This window comes from Mauremys mutica, chromosome 1 (genome assembly GCF_020497125.1).
Source record: "Mauremys mutica isolate MM-2020 ecotype Southern chromosome 1, ASM2049712v1, whole genome shotgun sequence".
Taxonomy (NCBI): Eukaryota; Metazoa; Chordata; order Testudines; family Geoemydidae; genus Mauremys; species Mauremys mutica.
The window spans coordinates 110,727,650-110,753,080 of NC_059072.1; the positions used below are offsets into that span (position 1 = coordinate 110,727,650).

General features: G+C 51.0%; 2 protein-coding genes across 4 annotated transcripts in view; one reads left to right on the plus strand and one right to left on the minus strand.

Moving 5' to 3' along the window:
- The window catches only part of LOC123351545 (sodium- and chloride-dependent GABA transporter 2), a 503,805-nt gene that overhangs the window by 220,082 nt on the left and 258,292 nt on the right, over positions 1 to 25,431 (minus strand). The gene's annotated exons all lie outside the window — the stretch shown is intronic.
- The window catches only part of LOC123351576 (sodium- and chloride-dependent betaine transporter-like), an 81,320-nt gene continuing 77,349 nt past the window's right edge, over positions 21,461 to 25,431 (plus strand). For all 3 annotated transcript variants that reach the window (XM_044991018.1, XM_044991026.1, XR_006574041.1), the window contains exon 1: positions 21,461 to 21,560. The gene's annotated coding sequence lies outside the window, so the exon portion shown is untranslated. The remainder of the gene's footprint in view (positions 21,561 to 25,431) is intronic.

The window sequence follows — 25,431 nt, forward strand, 5'->3', positions numbered from 1 at the left end:
CAGGAAACTCTCAGGGCCTCAGGCCTGGCCTCCCTCAGTACAGCACATCCCAGTCTCCCCTGCATCCTGATGGGCTCTGCCTGCTCCCTCTCTCCAGCCCAGAGCCCTCCTGCTTCTCAGCTGGGCATCTGAGATCACCGGCCCCAAGCCCCGCCTCTGTCCATTGTCTTCTCTCCAGGTAAACAGGGTCATAAACAGGGTCGCAGTTTTCACATGAGTCAACAAGTCTCAGATCAGAATCTGACCCTTAACCTCGGTGCAAAGATTATCATTTATCAAGTGTTTCCACAGCCCCCTCACCATCAGATCTGAGCACCTCACAAACATGAATGAATTTATCCTCCCAACGTATCAGAGAGGTTGTAAGTATTATTATCCCTAGTATTTTACAAAATGAAGCACAGAAACTCTAAGTGACTTGCCCCTGGACACAGAAGGAGTCTGTCACAGCCTGGAAGTGAACTCCAATAGCCTGAGTCTCACTCCAGTGCCTGAGCTACAAAACCAACCTTCTCCTTCTGCCACTTGAATTACTGGAGAGAGATTAAAATACACACTCCCCCTCTAATACTGTACCACACTTTTTCGAGCAAGGATGCGAGAAAAACTGCTGAAGCCTAAAACTTGGAATTAAAAAACAAAATTGGCCTAGGCATAATCCTGCGAGCACTTGTGCTCCTCTTGGGCGGGGGCGGGAGAGAGGTGCTAGTGGAAATAACGATAGAGCAGTTATAAGCAATTGAAAAGTTCACTTCTGAACATGCTCAGTGGGCATCTGCTCAAATTTTAGCAGACTTATAAAGCTCTGCTGCCTTCATATTGCACATTGGCACAGACTTCCAGGCTGGCCACAGCTGCTGCACTCAGGCTGTTGCTAGGGCAATCTGTATGAGGAACATTGTCTGAGGCAACGTTTGTCTTATTGAAACTCATACAGCAACCCTCCAAGTAAAAGCCACATCAGTATTAACACAAGGGAAGGAGAAAATAATGAACACAGGAAACAATTCATCTCATAATTTTCAGGCCATTCCACAACTTTGCTGCCTTCTGCTCATTCTAAAGTTTCTTTTTTAAAACAAGACCTGTTTTCTTTGCGATGGCTGTACTTTTGCAATGAACCAGATGCGATGATGGCCTGCTATCCACTCAGACTCGCCAAAAATTGTCTCCAACCAAATTTCCACATCTTCCAACCATTCACCTCCATGAAGCAGGGGAGTGATAGCTCAGTGGTTTGAGCATTAGCCTGCTAAACCCCAGGTTGTGAATTCAACCCTTGCAGAGGCCACTTAGTGATGTGGGGCAAAATCAGTACTTGGTCCTGCTAATGAAGGCAGGGGGCTGGACTCAATGACCCTTCAGGGTCCCTTCCAGTTCTAGGAGATAGGTATATCTCCATTTTAGGGGGGAAAAAAATTTAGAAGTGTGAATGTTGACACTTAACTGGGGCCATTTAAATATTACTTGCACCAGCAATCAATCTTTCTTTCTTTTTTTTTAAAGGAAAGGAAACTAAACTCTTTAGGCAGGGGCCGTATTCACAGAGCCGAATGTGCCGGTGCGGTGCATTCTGTGTGAGGGAGAGGGTACGGGGCGGGAAACTGTGACTCTCTGCTGCCGTGAGGCAGGCCGGGCCACTCGGTATCCTTTGCTGCCTCGTCCCTCCCCCCCCGACTGCGAGCCCGGGCTGCTGCAGCATCTGCTGCGTATGAAGCTCGGTGTATGTCAGCAATGAGGGGAGGGGAGGGGGAGTGCAGTTCTGGGGGTCCGCGGGCAGGGGTGGTGGCTGTGCCCCAAGTCAGGCATAGGAGCACCAGTTTAATAATACTGCGTAGGACCTCATAAATCCTAAGGACGGCCCTGTCCCTGCAGGGCCAGTGCAAGGATATTTTTGTAGTGGTAATCAAAATGGTCCACTACACAACGTTTTTTTCTCTCCTGCTGGTAATAGCTCACCTTAACTTAACACTCGTTAGAGTGTGTATGGTAAGACCCACTGTTTCATGTTCTCTGTGTATATATATATCTTCCTACTGTATTTTCCACTGCATGCATCTGATGAAGTGGTCTGCAGCCCATGAAAGCTTATGCCCAAAATAATTGTTAGTCTCTAAGGTGCCACAAGTACTCCTGTTCTTTTTGTCAGTACATTCAGAAACTGACAGTAGATACCTGGGGGTTGGCAAATGCCTGTTAAATGTCTTCATTACCCCGTGAATGGCTCTTTAACAGTTTCAATGTTGTGCTAATAGGTCTGGCAGGCTGGAGACTTTTTCTCTTTTAACTACTAGATCCCTTCCCAGGAAGACTCAGAGCCTGCAGGAAGGATCAGAACAGGGATAGGAAAACCAGTAGGCTGGACACTAAGGCCTGGTCTACACTACGCGTTTAAACCGGTTTAAGGAGCGTAAAACCGATTTAACGCCACACCCGTCCACACTAAGAGGCCCTTTATATCGATATAAAGGGCTCTTTAAATCGATTTCTGTACTCCTCCCTAACGAGAGGAGTAGCGCTAGTATCGGAATTACCATATCGGATTAGGGTTAGTGTGGCCGCAGATCGACGGTATTGGCCTCCGGGTGGTATCCCACAGTGCACCACTGACCGCTCTGGACAGCAATCTGAACTCGGATGCAGTGGCCAGGTAGACAGGAAAAGCCGCGCAAACTTTTGAATATTTCCTGTTTGCCCAGCGTGGAGCTCCGATCAGCACGTGTGGTGATGCGGTTAAAAATCAAAATAAAAAAAGAGCTCCAGCATGGACCATGCGGATGTGATCGCTGTAAGGGCAGGCAAATGTGTTCTATCAGCGCTCCGTTATAGAAGACAAAATTCAAAATCATTTTTAAAAATTCTCCACACAGACGCCATAGCAGGGACTCAGCGCACTGCTGCGTGACAAGCGTAACGGAAAGCCAAAGAATCAAATGGACGCTCATGGAGGGGGGACTGGAGCGGGGACTGGAGGACTCAAGCAATCCCACAGTTCCTGCAGTCTCCGAAAAGCATTTGCATTCCTGGCTGAGCTCCAAATGCTTCTAGGGTCAAACACAGTGTCCGCGGTGGTTCAGGGCATAGCTCGGCAATTTACGCCCCCCACCCCCACCCCCAGAACTGAAAGGGAAAACAATCCTCTCTTGACTCTTTTACATGTCACCCTATCTTTACTGAATGCTGCAGATAGACACGATGCTGCAGCAGTCAACATCCTCACTCCCCCCCCGCCATGGGTGGATGATGGTGCAATATGGCTGATATCCATCGTCATCATCAGCCTTTTGGCACATGGGGCAATGCAAAAGGACTGGTAACCATGCCGACTAGCATCCAGTGAGGTCGACCATGGGCACCTGTGTAAAAAACTCCTGATTTTTTCTGGTAGATGGTGCAGTATGGCTGGTAACCGTCTTCATCATAGCAACAGGGGCCTGAGCTCCATCAGCCCCCGCCCTTCATGTGTAAAGAAAAGATTCAATTGTCCCTTGTAGACGGGTCAGACTCACCCCCGCGGCGCCTCCTGCTGGTGACTCTGGGAATTAGCTCAGTCCAGTGCTGGAGCGCCCTCTGCAGGCTGGTGACCCACCTGTCTTCAGGCCCCCGTGTCCCTCCCAGGACCCCGGTGCCCCTTTAACATGGGGTGCTGCCCCTGGCAGTAACCCCTTTCTCTCTGGGTCTCCCCTCCTTGGGGAACCCTCACCCTCTATCCCCACCTTGCCTCAGTATTGGCTACTGCCAGTCATTGTCTAGCCCCACACTCTGGGGCAGACTGCAGTATCAGCCCACTCATCACAGGCAAAGGGGTTTGGACCTGCTGCTTTGGCCTACCCCGGGCTGCCCTCTGCAACCCCTAGTACCTGTTGGCCCACTGCTAGGCCGCAGCCTGGGGCTTTCCAGGCTGGAGCTCCCCAGCCTTTCCCCAGCCCTGCTTCACCCTAGGTACCTTGTCTCAGTCCCTGCAGCCAGGCCCTTCTTCCTCTTCAGGCAGAGGAAGACTGTCTGGGCTTCTGGCTTCCCTGGCCTTCTTATAAGACCCTGTTCAGTTTGGGGCGTGGCCCCAGCTGCAGCCACTTCCCTAATCAGCCCAGCTTTTAGAGCCACTGCTCTCAAGCCCTGCCAGGCCACTTTTAAACCCCTCAGGGCAGGAGCAGAGGTTCACCCTGCTACATCCCTGGACTAGCAGCGGGATGCTGGGCTCCTCTCCCCACACTGCTTAATGTCCTGTCTGGACTATCATAGCAGCTGGAGGCTGCCGTCCACTCATTTCTCACTAACAAGTCACTGTGTCTTATTCCTGCATTCTTTATTACTTCATCACACAAGTGGGGGGACACTGCTATGGTAGCCCAGGAAGGCTGGGGGAGAATGGAATCAACAGGTGGAGCACCCCCTGTGAATAGCATACAGCTCATAATTTCTGCAGGATCTGACACATAGCAGCTGTGCTCTCTGGTTCTATGATACACTGGTTCTCTAGTACACTTGCCCCATATTCTAGGCAGGACTGATTCTATTTTTAGATACCAAAAAGGAGAGATTGACTCAGGGAGTCATTCCCAATTTTGGCTTTTGCGCCCCCAGCTGATCTCAGCCAAGGGCACTTATGACAGCAGCAGATGGTGCAGTGCAAAAGGCCTGGTAACCATGATCATCTTATTGCCAATTTATGGCATGGTAGATGGTACAGTATGGCTGATAACCATCTCTGCTGTCATGCAAAAGCAAATGCATGCTGCTGTGAAGCGCTGCTGAATCGCCTCTGTCAGCGGCATCTAGTACACATACGGTGACAGTCACAAAAGGCAAAACAGGCTCCATGATTGCCATGCTATGGCGTCTGCCAGGGCAATCCAGGGAAAAAAGGCGCGAAATGCTTGTCTGCCGTTGCTTTCCCAGAGGAAGGAGTGACTGACGACTTTTACCCAGAACCACCCGCGACAATGATTTTTGCCCCATCAGGCACTGGGATCTCAACCCGGAAATTCCAAGGGGCGGGGGAGGCTGCGGGAACTATAGGATAGCTACGGAATAGCTACCCACAGTGCAACGCTTCAGAAATCGATGCTAGCCTCGGACCGTGGACGCACACCACCGATTTAATGTGTTTAGTGTGGCCGCGCGCACTCGATTTTATACAATCTGTTTTGCTAAAACGGTTTATGTAAATTCGGAATAATCCCGTAGTGTAGACGTACCCTAAGACCCAGTGGTGCCCCAAATTTTCAGGTGCCCTACCCAGCTGCCTATGCCTGAGGACGGCCCTGGGTGCCCCCAACCACTTGTTGCCCTAGGCGACTGCCTAGTTCGCCTAGTGGTTGCACCGGCCCTGTCTCCAGTGGTTCTAGTTCCCAAACCAGATGGGGAGATACATTTTTGCGTGGACTACCATAAGCTAAATTGCTGTAACTCGCCCAGATAATTATCCAGTGCCACGCACAGATGAGCTATTGGAGAAACTGGGATGTGCCCAGTTCATCTCTATCTTAGACTTAACCAAGGGGTACTGGCAGGTACCGATACGATGAATCCGCCAAAGAAAGGTCAGCCTTCATCACCCATGTTGGTCTGTATGAATTTAATGTGCTCCCTTTCGGGCTGCAAAATGCACCCGCCACCTTTCAAAATCTTGTAGATGGTCTCCCAGCGGGATTGGGAGAATATGCCATCGCCTACCTTGACGATGTGGCCATCTTTTCTGATTCATGGGCAGAACACCTGGAGCACCTGGAAAAAGTCTTTGAGCACATAAGGCAGGCAGGACTAACTGTTAAGACTAAAAAGTGTCAAATAGGCCTAAACAGAGTGACTTACCTTGGACACCAGGCTGGTCAAGGAACTATAAACCCCCTACAGGCCAAAGTGGATGCTATCCAAAAGTGGTCTGTCCCAAAGTCAAGGAAACAGGTCCAATCCTTCTTAGGTTTGGCTGGATATTACAAGAGATTTGTACCGCACTACAGCCAAATCGCTGCTCCACTAACAGACCTAACCGAAAAGAAACAGCCAAATGCAGTTCAGTGGACTGAAAAGTGTCAAAAGGCCTTTAACCAGCTTAAAGCGACACTCATGTCTGACCCTGTGTTAAGGGCCCCAGACTTTGACAAACCATTCCTAGTAACCACAGGTGCATTTGAGCATGGTGTGGGAGCAGTTTTAATGCAGGAAGGACCGAATCAAGAATTCCATCCTGTCATGTTTCTCAGCAAGAAACTGTCTGAGAGGGAAAGCCACTGTTTCAATCAGTGAAAGGGAATGCTATGCCATTGTGAACGCGCTGGAAAAGCTACGCCCATACGTTTGGGGACGGTGTTTCCAACTACAAACCGACCATCCTGCGCTAAAGTGGCTTCATACCGCCAAGGGAAATAACAAAAAAACTTCTTTGGTGGAGTTTAGCTCTCCAAGATTTTGATTTTGAAATACAACACATTTCAGGAACGTCTAACAAAGTGGCTGATGCGCTCTCCTGGGAAAGTTTCCCAGAATCAACTGGTTAAATTGTTCTTAAAATGTGGAACATATTGTTAGTTTTTATATAATCAGTAGTATATCTAAAGGTGCATGTGTTTTATTAACTCTGTTTTCTCCTAGAGCTCCAGGAAGAAATCACAGTCAGTGTGGAACCGGCTGTCCAACACTATCTGTGATTTGGGGGGCGTGTCATAACTATAAAGGGAAGGGTAACAACCCTCCTGTGTACAATACTATAAAATCCCTCCTGGCCAGAGGCACCAAAATCCTTTTACCTATAAAGGGTTAAGAAGCTCAGGTAACCTGTCTGACAACCAGGGGTGAGCTGGAGCCTGTTCGCACCGGTTCGCGCAAACCCGTTGTTAAATTTAGAAGCAGTTTTAGAACCGCTTGTTAACTAGCTTCCCTGCGAGGGAAGCTTTGATGGGCTCTGCCTGGGAAGCCTGTAATTCCTCCTCCCGGCCGCCGGGGGGCGCTGCGCTGCACTGCGAGAGCCATGTGAGCTGCCTCCTGGCCCTGTTGCTGCTCCTGCTCTTTGGACCTCTGGCCCTGGGGCTCCTGCTGCTGCTGCCTGGTGAGTCCCCGGCTGCTCCCAGCCACTCCCAGCCCCTCCCCCCGTGTGAGTGTCTGCGCCCCTCCCCCGCCTTCCCTGCCCCCAGCCAGCCCCTGCCACAGCCACCCGCAGCCACCCCCTGCCCACAGCCAGCCCCTGCTACAGCCACCCCCAGCCAGCCCCAGCACCCAGCCACCCCCTGCCCCACCCCCTGCTACAGCCACCCCCAGCCAGCCCCTGCCCACAGTCGCCCCCTGCCCCATCCCCTGCCCACAGCCGCCCGCAGCCAGCCCTTGCCCCCAGCCAGCCCCTGCCCCCAGCCACCCACAGCCACCCCCCTGCCTGCAGCCAGCCCCTGCCCCACCCCCTGCCCACAGCCACCCGCAGCCAGCCCCTGCCCACAGCCACCCCTGCCCACAGCCAGCCCCTGCCCACAGCCAGCCCCAGCCAGCCCCTGCCCACAGCCGCCCTCTGCCCGCAGCCAGCCCTTGCCCCCAGCCAGCCCCTGCCCCCAGCCAGCCCCTGCCCACAGCCACCCCCCTGCCTGCAGCCAGCCCCTGCCCACAGCCGCCCCCTGCCCCACCCCCTGCCCACAGCCACCCGCAGCCGCCCTCTGCCCACAGCCGCCCTCTGCCCGCAGCCAGCCCCTGCCCCCAGCCAGCCTCTGCCCACAGCCGCCCGCAGCCACCCCCTGCCCACAGCCACCCGCAGCCCGCCCGTCTGCATCACCTGCCCACAGCCAGCCCGTGTCACTCCCTGCCTCCAGCTAGCCCTGCCCCACGCCCCTATCTGCAGCCAGCCCCACATCCACTGGTGCCCTGCAGTTCCCAGGGCAGTAACCCTGCACACCTGCTTTAATGAGGGGAGGGGGGGCAGGGAGCAGCTGGGACCCACACATGTGCACACCCTAGAGTGACCAGACAGCAAGTGTGAAAAATCGGGACGGGGGTGAGGGGTAATAGGAGCCTATATAAGAAAAAGACCCAAAAATTGAGACTGTCCCTGATCACCACCCACACATGTGAAACGGAGCTCATTTCTAGTTCAGCCCCATCTTTTTAAAAAAGAATTTAGGTAGGGTTAAAATACATCTGTATTTTCCTGGACATGTCAGGCTTTTCGGTTCTTAATCACTTCCTGGGAAAATATGGATGTATGGTAACCCTATTGGTACAAAAAATACATGCTGTCGCACATCCCTTAAATCAGAACTTTTTATAGGGAACCCGTTGTTAAATCAGAACTTTTTATAGGGAACCCGTTGTTAAGATTTTGGCAGCTCATCACTGCTGACAACTGACCCAAAGGACCAATAAGGGGACAAGATTCTTTCAAATCTTGGGTGGGGGAGGCCTTTGGTTGTGTGCTCTTTGTTTTCACTCTTGGAACTAAGAAGGACCGGACATCAATCCATGCTGTCCAAATCTATCAGAACAAGTCTTTCATGTCTCAATTTGTAAGTAACCGCCTGGCAAGGCATGTTAGTTTATCTTTGTTTTTCTCAACTTGTGAATGTTCCTTTGCAAGAGGGAGGTATCCCTGTTTTCCTGTAACTTTGAAACTAAGGCTAGAGGGGGTTCCTCTGGGCTCTTTGAATCTGATTATCCTGTAAAGTTATTTTCCATCCTGATTTTAGAGAGATGATTTTTACCTTTTCTTTTTAATAAAACCTTTCCTTTAAGAACCTGACTGATTTTTCTATTGTCTAAAGATCCAGGGGTTTGGGTCATTGATCACTTTTGTAACCAATTGGTTAGGATATTATTCTCAAACCTCTCCAGGAAAAGGGGTGTAAGGGCTTGGGGGGATATTCTGGGGAAAGAGGAACTCCAAGTGGTCCTTTCCCTGTTTCTTGTTAAATCACTTGGTGGTGGCAGAGTACCGGGTTTTAACCTAAGCTGGTAGAAATAAGCTTAGGGGGCTTTCATGCAGGTCCCCGCATCTGTACCCTAGAGTTCAGAGTGCGGAAGGAACCCTGACAGGAGCATTTATGAAACACACACGGGGAGTGTTCCTTTAAATAAGACATGGCATCATGTGAAAACAACTGAGTGGGCATGTGCCAAAATAAAGGCTTGGGGCATGCTGATCCTGGCCAACAATAGTATTAAATAAGCCGTGAACTCAGACTGGGTGTACGTGTGTGTGCATGGTAAAAACACAGACATTTCAATATATTGCCCTGAGTGCAGTAGAATAAATATATATCCCCCTTGTACAGCTCCCAGTTCCTCCATTGCATTTTGCAGGTAGTCAGCTGGATTCTTCATTCTTGTTATTCTGTGCTGAGCTCCAGCACTGAAACAGGTTTAGCATAATCATTCCCGGTGGAGTATGAGGCGATTCATTCCATGTCCCAGGGCACTGTAAGGGGATTCCACAGTTTAAAGAGCTGGGAATGTGAGGTGATCTGGTTAGGCTTTATCAAACTGTGTGTGAGAGGAGAGCTTGCTTCGTTTCAGTGAGCGTAAAGGGACTTGGATTAGTTCCACCAGGGGCGGCTCTAGGCATTTTGCCGCCCCAAGCACAGTAGGCAGGCTGCCTTCGGCAGCTTGCCTGCGGAGCGTCCGCTGGTCCCGCGGCTTCGGAGGTCCCGAAGGCAGCCTGCCTGCCGCCCTCACGGCGACCGGCAGAGCGCCCCCAGTGGCTTGCCGCCCCAAGCACGCACTTGGCGTGCTGGGGCCTGGAGCCGCCCCTGAGTTCCACTGAATGTTGTAACTGCTGCCTGCAAACTTCTGGCCTTAGTTCTGCCTGGCATGGCCTCTATTTACCATGTTCTCTCTCGGCCAGTGCTTCCTATTACAGTTAAAGGTCTGGAGAGGGAAGTGTGGAAGAAATGAACCTCACTCTCAGGTTGGAAGCAACAAAATCAGAAACAGCTTTATTCAGGACACGCAATTGCAAGGGAAGAACACAGCTGACAGAGAGCATCTCTGCCTCAGTTTCTCTAAAGTACAAGCAAAATCACACAAGCATTTATACCTCTTTGTGACATGCATTAATTAAAAAAGTCTGCATTTTATTTAGACCATTTGCTATCTATTCCAGTATTTTCTCACTTTCTCTTCTCAAACATCGTTATCTCAAAGCTAGATCACACTGACTATTCTGCTGTTTTCCACTCACTTCTGATGTGAGCCCTGCTTCTACAGATCTCACGATATTAGACTAAGACTTGACAGAACAGTTGCTCTGTCTCTGACACTTAAATGGCTGCACTTAAACCCTCTCTTTCTTTCCCTGCTTCCACAGAAGTATTGGAAGGGAGGTGCAGAGGAATTTCCATTGCTCACACACACTCCCCCTCTCTCCTTCTCCACCCACAAGTGAACTTGATAATAATTTAACAAGGAGATCTGATGGAGGGGGGAGAGAGGAAGAGATCTTTTTCCCAACTCCCTTTCTCCCAGAGTTGTAGGCCCCTTGACTTGCCTCTTCTTGCATATAATGAGTTGCCTGTTGGCCACCCAGTGACTCAGTGGGACAGTACCGCGCTGCCTGCGGAGACTTGAGCTGGAATCAGGTGAGCTGGGTAATTGGTCTGTCCATGTGTCTGTCTGAGTCTGTACGTCATGCTGCCTGTGCTGGCAGGGGTGGCTCTATGTATTTTACCGCCCCAAGCACGGCAGTCATGCAGCTTTCGGCAGCATGCCTATGGGAGGTCCGCTGGTAACGTGGATTGGGCGGCATGCCTGTGGGAGGTCCACAGGTCCTGCCCCTTTGGCGTACCCGCTGCCGAATTGCCACCAAAGCCGTGGGACTGGCGGACCTCCCGCAGGCATGCCCCCGAAGGCAGCCTGACTGCCGCCCTCATGGCGACCGGCAGGCCACCCCCCACGACTTGCCGCCCCAGGCACGTGCTTGGTGCACTGGTGCCTGGAGCTGCCCCTGTGTGCTGGGGCCATAGGGAACTCCACAGCCCCTGACTGTCGCTTAGGCAGTGACCCTGCAGGCATCCTGAACATTTCAACAGAACTGCTCGCTGGAGTCCAGGGGTGCATGGAGTATTTTGATGGGCGGGCAAAGGAGTCTGTGAGAGGGAGAAGCCCCCACTGCTGTTAGGCTAGGAAGAGGGACCTGAAGAAAGTAAAGGAATAATTTTGAGGGACCAACTGAGGGGAACTTTCTTTATTGATTTCCAATGGAAATTCTGAGGCGAGAAGGTAGGGACACCAGAGGGGGAAATGGGTAGTGAGGGGACGTGGCAGCAAGGGCTGCTAGAGAGATTGGCAGAGAGGTAGATGGATAGCAAAGGGAATGGGCACTGAGGGATTGCTAGTGGAGTGGAGAACACAGGGCTGTGAGAGGGACAGGCAACAAGTACCATTAGGGTTAGGGAGTGCATGGGCCAGGTAGCAAAAGGGATGGGCAGAGACAGTTATGGGGTGTGAGAAGGACACGCACTGAGGGGAGCAGGCAGTGACGGGGTTGTAAAGCAGGGATGGGTAGAGAGGGTGTATGGGGAGTGGGAGGGAGGACTCAGTGGGACAGGCTGCAGGAATTTCATTTGGTGTAAGCAAAGTATAGAAATTCCTTCTCTTCAAACACCATCTCCCCGGGGAGAACAGTGTCCTGACATGTACTTGGGCGCCTGCAGGCTGCTGCTCTGTGAGAAGAACTTTACTGTCTCCTGGGGTGTGTGTTTGCTGGGGAATGTCCTGATCCAAGGATTCTGCGGAGGGGAGGGGGAAGCGCTGTGAATAGGGTAGTGTGAAGAACTGCACTTTTTTTTGGTTTGCTGGTACTGGAGAAAATATGGGGTTTGGTTGACCCAGATCTGAACACTGTGGAAAATATCAGTGAGTTGAAGAAATCTGTGCTGGGTTGAACGAAGGTGGTGGCCCCCCTGTAACTTTTAGGTCATGTCTACACTAGAGACCTTCCTGTGGCACAGCTGTACCGATGCCCGGTGTTCTGCTGTAAGGTCTCCTGTGTAGCTGCTCTATGCTGACGGAGGAGAGCTCTCCGCTTGGCATAATTAAACCACCCCCACCAAGTGGCATTAGGTATGTCGGTGGGAGAATCTCTCCCACCGAAATAGCACTGTCCACGCTGACACTTCCGTCAGTGCAACTTATGTCAGTCAGGGGTGTGTCTTTTCACCCCCCTGACTGAATGTTCATTGGCACAGGGACTTGAAGTTGGATCTCCCACATTCTAGGGGAGTGCCCTAATCTCCAGACTATAGAGCTATTCTCATTGTGTCTTGCTCGCTGGCCCAATGACAATTCAAGTATTTTAGACAAAGCACAACAATTTCAACAGGTGAGATGGAGAGAGAGACCCACCTTAGAGGAGCCAAGAGTCTGCTGGTTAGGGCAGAGCTGGGTTCAAATTCCTGTTCCAGAGCTTCGGGGACACCTGGGTTTAAATCCCTGCTCCAGAGCTTGGAATTCAGACCTAGGTTTCCCAGATCCCTGCTGAGTGCACTGGGCTAAAAGCTATAAAGTCCCCAACCTCTGGCTCCTCTGGCTGTTTTGTGAATCTAGCCTGGAAATTTCTCTCTGGCTGAAAATATTCAGCAAATTTGTATTAGATTCATGAATAGTTCCAGGTTGACTGAATAGTGTTCATCAGAAAAACTCTTCACCTGAAAAAATGTGCCAAGCTCGAATTGTGAATCCCTTGCTGAGAGCGAGAGAAAATGGGTGGTGCTAAGATGTCTTTAGGAAGAAGGAGTTTTGTCTGCACACTGGTGAGAGTGGTCAAGTAACACGCCTATGCACCAGCAGGCATAGCTGTGCGCCAGATCCTCAGCTGGTCTTCATAGGAGTTGCTCCCATTTATCGGTGGTGTGATTCTGGAGGGCACTGGTCTGTGTGTCTGTGCCTGTGTGCCATTCTGTCTGCAAGTACACATCTACGCACACATGAACATTCATGTGGCTTACTATGTTCGCATAGGCCTGTTGGATGAGTGTACATGCAACAGGTCATATTAAAAGGTCATGAAAGATATTCCATATCTCCTTTGAATGAGCAGAGCTTTCAGTGTAGTCTTGGATGGTCACCGCCAATCCCACTGGAAATATCTTTGCTCCAATTCTCCAGTCAGCAGCTGCTGACAGTGGATGAGTAAGCCATGGACTTTAGCATAACCTTGGATGTAACTGCCAGATTTCCCTGAACTGGCAAGGACACAGTCCAAACCTGATGTCTGGGTGCAGGCTAAAGAGATGCTCTGGAGGAAAGCTTGCAATTGAAAGCTGCTGTTGGTTTGTGTGCATCTGTACTTGGGAAGGGAATTTCAATGCTTTGTGAAAGCAAATCGAGCTGTAACCTTGGCAGTGCTGAGCACAGCTTTGACGAGTGCCATGCTGGCTTCCCCTACGTAGCTCTGCCAACTGCGACTGTCTGACCCCTTGATATTCCAGTCCTGGGCCACACACATCTCTGCCAATGCTCCTCTGTCATAGCCTGTAGCACCCTCTTCTGTTCCTATCGTGGGACCCACAGAGAGTGAGAGCACGGCTGCTCTGTTCTCGCAGTATGTCTGTCCTACCTGCCAACAGAATGGGACTGTCTGTCAGCAGGGAAGGCAGCTCCTGACAGTGCTGCACGTGACCAGGAGTTCAGGGTCAGTGCACTCGCTGTGGTCAGAAGGATGAGGTTAATGACTTCCTGGAGACAGCAGGCAGTGCGCACTTTGTACTGCTGTATGTATTGCCCAGACTGTCCAGGGACACTGCCTGAGGTGCCAGGAGTCCTGCAGAAGGCCCCTAGAGCACTGTGCCAGCTGTAGAGAGCAGGGCTGACCCTCAGTGGCTGCCAAGTGTGCATTTACATAGGCTGATACATTTGCTAGGGGTAAAGGGATAAGACAGGGACCCAATTCTCCCTCTAGCTGGCAAACCCTTTCCCCGGCTTATGAAAATCTTGCCTAATTCTTCCTTCCCCACACTGCCCCTAGCAATCTTTGCCCAGGGCCTTGCAGGACGTAGGGCTGGCTCTGTGTATCCTGCTCTGTGACTTCAGGAGAGATTAGACTCCATAAAGCACAGGCAGGTTTGGGAGGGTTTGGTAGAAATGTGTCCAGAACAGTACGGAACCGGAGGCTCTGGCACCATCTATCAAGCACACCTTTTGGCCCAGATTCAGAGGCTGGCTCCCCCACACGAAGGTGCTATCCCTGTGACCCTATCTTAGAGACTAGGTCTCCCCTGAACCTTGGTAAAGAACCTTAGGAGTCAGTGGTCTCATTTCAGAGAACTGGAGGCACTGGCTCCTTTGGCCACCAGTGACCTCTGAGGCTCTGAGTCTGCCCCCAAAGCAGTGGCCTCACGTGTGAGACTTTGGAAGTGGCGATCGGCCCCAGTGGCAAAATTCAGATCCAGATTTCCGATACTCCACAATGCAGAGGTGTTGGGATCTGGGAATTTTTGGTTTGGGCCTATCTCTGTCTTGGCAGGATAGTTCCTCTAATCCCCAGCCAGGCTTTAAGAACCCTTTCAACAATGTATATAGTGGGGAATGCTGAGAGCCATTGAATAGAACTGTAAACACTGTATATTATGAACACCACTTCAAGCCAGGGGGTGCGGCAGCACCCCCAGTACCCCTAGTTCCAGCACCTATCTGTGCAGCCCCGTGTTAGATGCTGGCCTGGATCAGTGGAAAGCAGCCAAGTTGATGTGGTTCCAGGCAGGAGTCCTCTCCCCTGTGTCACTAATTGGCCTTCCTCTCCCATCCTGGTATATTTGAGATGGGGTCTGGGATTGACTGGCTGGTGAGTCACAAGTATTTATTTATTCCAAGTCTGGAGATAAGGTTCTTGCTATTCACCTTCTTGTCTCTCTTGAAGTCTCCATGTCTACACTAGCAAGCTTACAGTGGTACAGCTGTACTGATACAGCTGTGCTGCTGTAAGATCGCTCATGTGGCCGCTCTATGCCAACGGGAGAGAGCTCTCCCATTAACATACTAAAACCACCTAACGAGCGACGGTAGCTATGTTGGTGGGAAAGCATCTCCCACTAACATAGTGCTGTGCACACAGGCGCTTATGTCAGCGAAACTTATGTTGGTCAGGGGTATTTGTGTGTGGCGTGTACCTGGAAGAATGTGAGCCGTGGTGTTTCTGTGAGGTACAGCTCCCTGTTACTTCGCAATGTGCTGGGAGCTCTTTGTTCTCTGGTAGCAGGTAGGACCAGCCTGGGAGTTGAGCAGAATCTGTCTCTCTCTCTGTACATTAGATACAATGTGAACCTTTCCTGACCAGTGTGCAATAATGACGCAAAGGGGCCGGGCAGGAGAAGTTCCTTTCTGAACTCAGCAGGGTGCTTGTTCCCTGAAGCATGAGGATCAATAATCCTTGTAATTGAAATCCTAGTTACTGTGTTTGCAGATGCAGAGTCAGATTTTGATCTCACCCACACGTGTGTAAATCCAGAACCACTAATCTGATTTCAGTAGAGTTACTCTGGTTTAACACTGGTGACTCTGAGAGCAGCATCTGGTCCATTGTTCAACTTCTCATTCCTGTCACTGGCCTCCATGAATCTCACTGAGCAGACACCTTGAAAATACCCTGCAGCAGCAAGTATCACGAATCAATTATAACAGGAGTAAAAAAAAATAATTTCCCCTTTTCAGTTTCAAATGAGCATCTCTTTAATTTTGAGTGCTGTCTTGTAGGCCAGGGTAAATAGGGATGTTGAGCGCATGCTCCCCATCCTCATCCTCTTTGCCATTCTCCTTTCTACACTGGGAGTTGGTCTGCACACAGTTTGGTACTGCTCGTAATACATTGCTTTAGGACCAGATATAGTTAAAGCAGTACAACCTCCTAATGTGGATGTAGTTATATGGGTACAAAGACATTTCCATTGCTATAGCTTTCCTGTAAATTTACAGGCATAAACAGTACCAGTAGAGGCACTTCTGTACCGCTTTAACTATACCTCTTTCTTAACCAATACAGTACTAGCAGTACAAAATCTGTGTGTCAGCCAGCACTAAATAATCCTGGTTTTTAATATTTCCTTCTATGGATTTCCTTCCCCTGGTATCTCTCCCCATTGTTGTTGCCCTTGTGATGCTGGCCAATCAGGTGCCAGCTTATGCTAAGGACCCCAGGCCTCAGTGGAACACTGACAAATCCATAGCTGGAACCAGTCTGGCTACCCTGGGTATTACTATTGGTCAAATTGGTATTAGATTAATAACGATGTGCTTTGTGCATTGAATGCTCGTAAGTTCCTGCAGGCATCAATCTCACATCTAACATCTCTATCCCATATCGTAAGGTGATAATTGAACATTTGCATTGTAAGCCTTTGTCACTGCATAAATCAGCAGCCAGGAGAGAAGCATTAACTAGTGTGAACTACTAGTCTCCAACAGACGGGGTGATGTCCTGCCGGACAAAGTCCCGCTCATACCAGGCAAACCATTATGGAACATCAGACAAAAAATATTGCTGCTGGCTCTCCCCCCTCCCTGTACCCCCAGTGAAGAGCAGACATGCAAGTGAATTCTACCCATCAGCTAAATTTGCAACTTGCAGCAGAAGGGGGCAGGGATTAAAAACCCATAACAGGGAGGAACTATGTTATTATGCTGCTTGGACAGTGAGGGGCAAGAAGTGCTAAGGATAAGCAAAAGAGCCCCAGTGCTCAGCCTGGGTCAGCCCTAAAGGACACGTAGAGCTTGCTCACTATAGAAGCTTCTATTCATCGGTGGCATGTGTCTGGCTGGTGTGAGCGCCGGAAGGTCTCTAGAAGGTGGGGGGCCACCGGCAGCTGGACTGTGGCTCTGCCCCCCACTTTGCCCGAGGCCCCACCCTTGCGCGACTTCCTCCCCCCGAGGCCCTGCCCATGCTCCACCTCCGCCCCGTCCTGAGGCCCCAATGAGACTCGACCTCTTCTCCCGAGACCCCCACAACTGCCGCTCGCTCCTCTTTTTTTGCCCTCCTCCTTTTTTCCCCGCCTTAAGGGCGAGCAATGGGAGGTGGGGGAAGGGGCAGAAAAGCGTGAGTAGTGGGTGGGGAGGGCCTCGGGGCAGGGGGTGGAGAGGCGCGGATGGGGAAGGCCTCGTGGGGGGGAAGGAGCGCCTCGGGGGAGCAATGGCGCGGCGTCAGGGAGAAGAGGCACAGCATGGGCAGGGCCATGGGGGAAGAGCCTTAGTCTGGGCTCCGGCGGCCCCCCCACTTCTCAGGAGCTTCCGGCGGTGGCGCTCCAAAGGCAGTGGGCAGGTGTGCCTCCAAAGGGCAGTGTCACGTTTGGCATTTCTTGCCTCAGCCTCCCCAAGCATTTTCTGCCCACCACCCATGCTTCAATTATTTTTTTGAAACTTAACATTGGAACTCATTTGTGTGTACGTATGTTTACCTGCTTTAACCTTGTAAATAACTCTTGTGTCATTTTCCTCTATGATGAAGAGCTAGATATTTTATTACAGGATTGGCTACAAGCCTTGTCTTTGGTGTGAGATCTAATGTGCAATTGACCTGACTAGTCTTTTGGGACTGGGAGTAACCTGAATTCTAAGGGACCATCTATTACAAAGTATCAGAGGGGTAGCCGTGTTAGTCTGGATCTGTAAAAGCAGCAAAGAGTCCTGTGGCACCTTATAGACTAACAGACGTTTTGGAGCATGAGCATACCCACTTCGTCGGATTCACCCACAAAAGCTCATGCTCCAAAACGTCTGTTAGTCTATAAGGTGCCACAAGACTCTTTGCTGCTTTTACATAGACAAGCTTACTTGGGTAGATAAATAGATTGGAGTATCCAAGGGGCCTCCATGTTAAGGTTGTTCTATACTTAGAATCTCAGGGTTGGAAAATCATCTAATCCAGCCCTCTCCTCAAAGGAGGACCAATCCCCAGATAGATTTTTTGCCCCAGATCCCTAAATGGCCCCCTCAAGGATTGAACTCACAACCCTGGGTTTAGCAGGCCAATACTCAAACCACTGACCTAGAACTAGTTGATGAAATTTAAGTATAGAGCTCACAACCAATTTGGGGGTTGTGCCCTGCTCCCTAACAGTCTGCCCTGAGTGTGGTACCCAAGCTTTTGAACCACTACAGGCTGGCTTAACCGCCCTTTCCACGCTGTTTTGTTTGTCAGTGATCAAAACATAATGCAGTATTTTAGCTGACCAGATATTGTCACTTTATATAACAGTATTGTAGCATTTTCCAGGTTATTCTATTCCCGTCTTATAGGCCAACATCCTATTCACTCTTTGACTCCTCCCTTGCCCCATTCAATTGTGTTTTACGCTCCCTGTTGCCTCTTGTGCCTATTTAGCGTGTACGTTCCTTGTGAAAGGGAATGTCTTTGACTGTTTGTATCCCTGAACCTCACTTTGGATGCTACTGTGATGCAAATAAAAAGTGATGCTGAGAAACTGTGATCCCGCTGTCCACAGGGCCAACTAGGTTACTCTGCTGTAAGGGTACGTCTTCACTACCCGCTGGATCGGCGGGTAGCAATCGATTTCTCGGAGTTCGATATATCGCGTCTCATCTAGAGTTGACGGGGGAGTTGACGGGGGAGCCGTGGACGTAGATCCCGCGCCGTGAGGACGGGTACGTAATTCGAGCTAAGGTACTTCGACTTCAGCTACGCTATTCACATAGCTGAAGTTGCATACTTTAGATCAACACACCCCCCCCTCCCCCTTGTAGACCAGGCCTAAGATTACAGCTCATTCAGAATTGACAGTGGGCAGGAGGGTGCTTTAAATGGCTCCTTACAATAAGCATTACCATTGAAACTTCAATGGTAAGTTTCATCTGCCATTGCCTTGCTCAGTGTTAAGATTTGTCAGGGTCTCATGTACCTCGAGATAATGTGGCTGAAGTGGTCAAATATAGATGTGAACTTTAAGACAGCAGAATCCCCCTCCTCCTAGAGCATTAACAAAAACAATCACCTTGTTTGCTGGAGGGTGAGGGAGAAAATATATGGAGGAGCATCTTCCTTTTTTGGTTGTTCAGCAGAGGACTTGGATGCCCTCTCTTGGGCTCTCAGATTCTGATGTTCAGTAGCGATAGCACCCATTGCTCCAGTTGAAGTCAATGGGAGCTGCAGGTGCTCAGTGCCTTTGGAAATCTTACCCTCAACCAACAAGGGTGATATTCAAAAGAGAGAGTGTGTGGCACTTGTCCTTTGAAAATCTGCTCTCAGGACTGGTTGCTCAAGCTGTCCCGGTGCTCAGGCTCAGGGGGGCATACTGCCACTCAGATTTTCAAACCCTCACGGTCACTACCACTGACGCTTTCTCCCTGTGTCTTGCTCAACCTGACTGAAAGTCACTGAAGATGCTTCTGCAAACATCTCATGGCAACCTGCTGGGACAGTACAACCACTTCATCAGCACTTGAACCAGTGGTGAGCTGGAGCAGGTTCCCACAGGTTCCCAAGAACCGGATGCTAAAATTAGACCTCCGTGGAGAACCGGTTGTTAAAGGGCCAGGAGATGGGCAAAGAACTCCGGTCTGCGGGCCGGACCATCCTGTTGCTCCCAGGATTCCCAGCTGGGGAGGCTGAGGCTTCCCCGGCCCTTCCCCTGCTTCCCCCCAGCTGCAGCGTGGCCAGCCGCCAGCACCAGCTGGGCAGCTCAGCTGAGCTCCGAAGTTGCTTTGAGCTGCCAGCAAGGTAAGGGGGGAGGGGGCTGCAAGCTCTAGGGCTCCTGGGGGGGCAAGTGGGGCAATTTGCCACAGGGCTTGCAGGGTCCCCCGGCCCCACAAGTATGTCTCCGCCTGCCCCGGCCCCTCCCCCGCTCCCCCGCTTAAATCAGAACTTTTTATAGGGAACCGGTTGTTAAAATTTTGGCAGCTCATCACTGACTTGAACTGATAGAAAAACTTTAGAAACATATTGAGGCGAAGAAGGGGAGAATCAAACACAAGTTTATAGAGATGATAAAACAGTTTTCCATGTTGTGTCTCTTAGGTACTTATGAATGATCTTCCCACTTCCCCATTATCCTATAAGTAAATCTAATGAAGTGTTTGTTAAATAGTGTGATATATCAAATGCTATCGAATTGGGCCCCACACTTCCTAAAGCCAGCCCTGTCAGCAAGCGTGGTCAGAGAATCAGGAACAGAACAGAAGAGGTGGCTGTAACACTGAGCCAGGATATTTTTACAGAGCATAGAATCTTTTTAATGTAAATGGAAGGAAAACTTTACTGGTGAAGGTGCTTGGTGAAGATGGAAAGAGACTGAGAATGATGGTACCGACTGGAAGCATCTTTATGTTAATAGACTGCAGAATGCGCCTATCAAGTGACTTTTACTTCAGTTCGAGGTATTTGAGCAGTGGTGTAAGTACGGTGCTACGGTCCGGTATGCTGTACCAGTAAGATATGTATAGCTGGTACGGTGTAGCAGAAAGACACAGGAGGAGTGTGCCACCAGCCTCGTCCCCAGCCCTTCCACGCAGCTACATCTCCTGAGTCCTCCTGCCTGAGGTCTGTACAGCAGCACTGCCAGAGGACAGGGGAGTGGAGGGGCGGTGGGAGGAGGCTGAGGGTGGTCCAGCAGCTGTGCCAGAGAAGCTGCCAGTGTGGGGCTGCCTGGTGGCTCCATATTCTGCTCCTTTCCCCGTTGCAGTTCCGGAGAGCCCTGATCTCCTGAGAATCACAACAGCAAAAGAAGCAGAACATGGGACTGCCAGGACCCACACCGGCAGCTCCTCTGGTGCGGCTGTAGCACCCCCAGCTCTTCCATGCAGCTGCATCGCCTGAATCCTCCATCGCAGTCAGAGGAGGACAGAGCCCATCCCCCCCAGCTAATGTGGGACAGATGTGGATCATGGGAAGGGGACGGACGGGGAGACGATGGGGGCCCCGGGCTGGGGGCAGAGCAGGGAGGGGTCACTTGGGGAGGTCACGCCCCACCCCTTTGTGTCCCTCCCATGAGTGCAGCGTACCAGCAAGACATGATTTCTACTTGCACCTCTGTATTTGAGAGAGCAAAACAGGTGGAGATGGGAAAAACTAGCCTCTTAGGAGATGCTGAATGCATTACGCTTTGTGTCTGAAAATGACGTGGCGAGGCTGCTGCTGGTCCCTGAGAGTGGACACTGTTAAAAGGAAACAAGAAACTATCCAGGATCTCCTCTGACCTGAAAGCACGAGGGAAAGGAATGAAATAGGGCCTCATGTCTGTGGGTTGTGCAGAGATTTTTTTCTTAGAAGCAACAGGCAAAGCAAAGGTGGTGAACTGACCAAAGGCTGCATAACTGTTGTGCTGCGTGTTATATCCTTGGGGGCAGCCGGTTTAGGAAGAAATCACTTGAGGCCAGGGAGCAGACAGCTAACAAAACTACCATTTTATTTACAGACATAGAGCTAACCCAGCCGACCGAAACAGGCTGAGCTATCCCCTAATAATCTAACTCAGTTGCCATAGCAACAAAATACACAACACTGCGTGATAGTGTGACTGGTGAAAGAGAGAGAGAGAAGCTGTTACTAACTGAGTAAGCCACAAAACCTTGAGCATCTGTGTCACTTGCAGCCCTGCCAGTTACTTGGGGACCCAAGAAGAGAGCCTGGATGCCATCTGACATAACGGGTATATTTTTAATCTCATCTTTTTTATAGGAAAATTAGGCTATAAAGGCACTGTGACTTGCTGTTAGTAGACAGCACTCCTTGCCATCTGTCTGCCTAGGTGTTTATCCCATGCTTGCTATTGTATACACTACCTCAGAGTCACTGCAGTTTGGTTTGGCCTATTATAGAGAGAAGGGCCATCTGCAAAGTCCAGCTCCATGGCCTGATGTCTCTGAGATTCAGGGTAGTTTGTGGTCAGGGAATGGGCATAGGGGCAGGAGCTATGGGTATGGTGGTGCTGCAGCACCCCCAGGTTTTATGTGGGGCTCTGCTCCCTGCCCCGCATGTGGGGTCCTGGCTCCCAGCCCCGCGCCTGGGCTCCGCTCCTGGTCCCCCACGCAGGGTTATGGCCCCAAGCCAGGAGGTCCCAGCTGCTGGTCCCGCACCTGGGGTCTCGGCTGCTGGCCCCAGACTCAGCCCTCTTATCCCTGTCTGGTTCCCCTGCTCCTGTAGAGACAGCCCTGCTCCCAGCCCCAGCTCTGGGGGGCAGGGTGCAGACAGGGGTAAGGGGGCTGGCTTTTTGCACCCCCACTATTAAAAATGGTCCAGCACCACTGGGAGAGGGAACAGAACTAACTGAAACTAGAGAACCATTTTGAACTGCTATTTTTATTTGAACTGGAACTGAACCTGACCCATAATTTTGTCCTACCTACTGAATCAGAACTGAACTAGGGTGACCAGATAGCAAGTGTGAAAAATTGGGATGGGAGCTTGTGGGGAGGGGAATAGGTGTGATGGGACCCCCAGAGGGAAGCTTGGGACTGTGGGATCACTGTGGCCCCTGAACTCTCCAGCCTGGGCTGTCTCTCACACTGCTTTGCTAGTGACAAGCAGCAAACCCCTCCAGGCACTGTGATCACTTAGTTAACAACATGCAGGGACACACCCAGCTAAATTGCATGAATGCTCTCTATGCCATTCACGAACCATACCCAGGGAAAAACCAGTAAATCTCCCCTGTCCCAGTGCAAGCTCATTAATTAGTTCGCCATTCCTTCAAAGGGTGGTGGACATGCCTTAGGGCTTGGCTACACTGGCGCTTTACAGCGCTGCAACTTTCTCCCTCAGGGGTGTGAAAAAACACCCCCCAGAGCGCAGCAAGTTACAGCGCTGTAAAGCACTAGTGTAAACAGTGCCCCAGCGCTGGGAGCGCGGCTCCCAGTGCTGTAAGCTAATCCCCACGGGGAGGTGAAGTACCTGCAGTGCTGGGAGAGCTCTCTCCTAGCACTGGCGCCGCAACCACACTCACACTCCAAAGCGCTGCCGCGGCAGCGCTGTACAGCTGCAAGTGTAGCCATACCCTTAGCCTGTAATCTGAGCAGATTCCCCAAGCTCTTCAGACAAACTCCCTGGTTAAGATAAAAACATTAAAATAAGTTTATTAACTACAGAAAGATAGGTTTTAAGTGATAAGTGGTTGGCATAAAGGTCAGAAATTGTTACCTAAGAAATAAAAATAAACAGGCATTCCACATCCTAAATGTTATCAGACTCAGTAAGTTTTAAATCAAGCAGCTTTTCTTGCCCCACTGGATATTACAGGCAGGTTATGGTTCTTAATACACAGTCTGAATTCTCTGCTCAGCCTGAGACCAATCTCCCCAGTTCAAAGTCTTTGTCTTTCCAGTGTTCCTGTTGCCTTCCGTGCAGGAGTGGGAGGAGAGAGGAGATTGTATGATGCCACTATCCAGTATTTTATATTCTCAATTCATGTCTCAGGGAAGATACTGGCACAGGCATGTCCTGGTGGGCCTTGCTGAGAGTTGAGTAATCCCCATTGTGTGGTGCTTGCAGGACTGTATTTTATTGAATTGTAAATCCCTTATTTACAGTTTCCCTGCTGGTGAATGGCTGGTGATCATTTAATCCTCACCTGGGTGTGGGTTCCCTCTTTTGTTGCCACTGGGCAGCTAGCTGTAGGTGCCTCCGAGCCTCACAACATATTTCAATAACAACCACATGGCAAAATCTTATAACTTCCTACACACTACTGATATACATATTTTGACAGAACAATGAGTTTCAGCAGATCATGACCTCTCATATGATACCTTACAAGGCATGCTGTGTATGAAATTTCACAACCAGCTACAAATGATGAATACTGGGGTTACAGGGTGCTAATTTTAAAGATACAGTGTGTCACAATAGGGTCCTATCGGGGACAATAGGGTCCTATATAAGACAAAGCTCCTAATATCGGAACAGTCCCAATAATATCAGGACATCTGAAGGTTTAGCAAATTACAAAATCTTGCTAAGAAAAAACACTAACAGTTAGAGTGTGTTTTGGCAAAGCCTGCCCACTGCTAAAGGACCTCCCCCCAGCCTAAGGGGAGGATCCACAGGTCTGAGATACCAACTAATTACGTGGGACAACCCATGAAAAAAAAACAAACCAGGATCGGGAGTGAGGTCATAGGGCTAAACGAAGGGAACCTGATGAGGACACCGAGCAGAGAAACCTAGACAACACCCACTGCTCCTCCAAGGCGTCAAGAGAGCCAATGGACGCCGCCCAGAGGAACTCTGCCCGGATGCGTGAACGGACAGAGGAGCGGAAATAGGCCCCACAGTCGCAGGAAATCCCGTCGGCCAACCTCCTCTCCCTGGTTTTATAGATGGCTAATTTGGCCAGGGCCAAGAGGAGGTTGATAAGGAGATCCCGCAACTTTGTGGGGCCACGGATGGGGAGTGCATAGATAAACAGGTGAGGGGAAAAGTGCAACCAAAAATGCAATAAGAGATCCAAGAGGAGCCGGAGCAGAGGCTGCAACCTGGCACACTCTAAATAAACGTGCGCCAGGGTCTCCTTCATGCCGCAAAAGGGACAGGTGTTGGGGACAGGGGTAAACCGCACCAAGTACACGCCCGTGCTCACGGCCCCATGAAAGAGCCACCAGCTGACATCCCCAGCAGGCCTCGGGACCAGGGCAGAGTATAAGCTGGCCCACTGGGGCTCCTCACCCTCGAGAGGTGGCAGGAGGTCCCGCCGCTTTGTATCGGGGCGGGACGCGAGGGTGAGGTAGTGAAGAGTGTGGAGCACGAGCGTGTACAGATGTTTCCTTGGCACGGTCTGGAACAGAACCGGCTGCAGATCGTGCTGCCGGCTCGCAGTGAAAGGGCAAGGGGGCCGATTGGGTCCACGGGGCAGGGGCCCGATAAAAAGTTCTGCGGAGCCCGGGGCGTACAGCTGACCCAAGAGGGGACACCCCTGCCGTACTCCTCACCCGAAGCTGACCGGCTCGGTCAGGGTCCAGTTGAACCTCACCAGGCACTCCGCGGAAGCGTACAGCACCTGGAGAAAACCCACAAACTGGGGTCCGAAGCCGAACACTCGCAGAGTGCTCAGGAGATACTCGTGGTCCACCCTGTCGAACGCCTTCTCCTGATCCAGGGACAGGAGGGCAAACGACAGACCATCCCTACACCCTAATTCCAGAAAGTCCTGGACCAGATACAGGTTATCAAATATCGTGCGGCCCGGGACGGTGTAGGTCTGGTCCGGGTGGACCACGTCCACCAGCACGGACCCTAGCCGCATCGAGATGGCCTTCGCAATGATTTTGTAGTCCGTGCTGAGGAACGAGACGGGACGCCAATTCCGTAAGTCGCAGAGGTCCCCCCTTTCGGCAATAAGGTGAGCACGGCTCGTCTGCACGAGAAAGGGAGGACCCCGCCCTGCAAATACTCGGCCCAGACGGTGACTAGGTCTGGGGCGAGGACGTCCCAGAACACACGGTAGAACTCCACGGTCAGCCAGTCCATGCCCGGAGATTTATTGGTGGGCATGCGACGGAGGGCTTCCGAGAACTCGGCCAGAGTGA